The following is a 1748-nucleotide window of genomic DNA, read 5'->3' as shown; positions in this document are numbered from 1 at the left end:
AAAATGCAACATTTTCAAAGGCTTGCCTTTTTGGGGCAAAATGCACCCCCATACAATTTTATTGAAATGGGCTGAAAGTTTCAATATTAGATAAATACAAGATTTACATTGTGGCGGAACTTCAAGTTTCCAGAAATTTGGAAGGCACATGTGAGATGCATGTGCTTTCCAAGTTTTTGTCCAATGTGGAAAGCCATTCTGTTTCTTGGCACGTGCTCAATATGTAAGCTCTATGTGTGTTGCTTCTTCAACGAACTTCCAGTTGAGAGTGTGTCGTCGTTCTCTTCTTTTGTCCCTGTTTTATAGTTTGTCCCATTTTTGCATGTGAATCCATACCAACAAGCCCAAATGGCTGTTTTGCTGCAGAGTAAACACAGCGAGAGACTTTCTTTTATACATAGCAGCTGCCTTAGGACTGCGTATACTGCATGTTAGCACCACGTTAATTATGCGTCTTACCCTTTTGGTAAGAAATGCACCTACAAACAATGTTATTAAAATGGGATGAAAGTTTCAAAAATCGAAAAATAAGGTTTCCAAAACCAGTGGCACCACTTATTATTCCTTGGCATACAGCACAGCTGCTCAGCATGTCTTTTCCCAAATCCTCCCACTTCTCTACTCATAACACTACCTCCTATTTCTTAAAGGATTACTGACATGAATTTTAGAAATTTTTGTATTGTATATGATATATGTGATATATACTACTGAATATGTGATATATACTACTTGAATTCGATTCGAAATTATTCGACCAAATCACTAGTTGCACAAGCCTAGAAAATAGGCATCCACCCAAGACAATGACAGGGCTTGTTCTTGTGTTCTCAGTAGGGTGGAAGTTTGGGCTAGTTGGTGAAGCACGGTTACTAGTGGGGGGGAGGGGGCGTGGAGTGCAAAACGGATGAAGTGAAAAAGGGCTAGTTGTTTGTCACCCCTCGTCCACTTTGTCCGTTTTGCACTAAACACCCCCCCCCCCCCATTGGTAACCTTGTGTTCTCATAGCGCTTGTATTTTGAAGTATCGTGAACCACCAATCCCCGCAAACAGCGACTCTCATGTAGACATAGCTGCAAAAGGTCGAAGGCAAAATTATGTCGTCTTAGTATTCTGCAGCAACAGTGAAAGAACGTACTGCTTTTGCCAGCCTTTGTAAAAAATAAAGGGCTGCAAAATAAAATTGACATTTTTTGTAAAACTCCACCAGCACCTGCATTAGTATGCATGTATTTGTACAAGACATGCTCTGGGCCTGTCGGCCAGTGCCACCTAGTTCTCAACTTCTTCATATCAATGTAAGTGACCAAAATAATCTATTGGGATCCCCTTGATCTTCTCACTCATAACAGTTTGATACATCACAAGAAACGCTGAAACTGTTATTAAATCAAATAGAAAGATAAATTATAAATTGCAGCAAAGGAGCACTTTCTGAGCAGTAACAAAATTATTCGATTAATAATGTGATCTCTTGGACTGGAAATGTACTTTATATGCATGAGAAATGTGCCCATTTTTAGAAATGTTTACAGTGAAAGCAACAGATATGTCAACAGTGTATTTACAAAATTTTTGTATCTTTTGATACAAAAAAAAAAGAGCCATACATCAAGATTAACTCTGTAAGAAATGTTTTGGGTCTTTCAATCTGTGGTAATGGAAATAAGATATGAATTTTTTTGAAAATCAGAAAGCAACATGACATACTCACTAGGCACTGCATACGAACACAGTTCAAGTGGTCA

This window comes from Rhipicephalus sanguineus, chromosome 2 (assembly GCF_013339695.2).
Source record: "Rhipicephalus sanguineus isolate Rsan-2018 chromosome 2, BIME_Rsan_1.4, whole genome shotgun sequence".
NCBI classification, from domain to species: domain Eukaryota; kingdom Metazoa; phylum Arthropoda; class Arachnida; order Ixodida; family Ixodidae; genus Rhipicephalus; species Rhipicephalus sanguineus.
The sequence above is the reverse complement of the archived record's forward strand: the minus strand, read 5'-3'. Positions refer to the sequence as shown.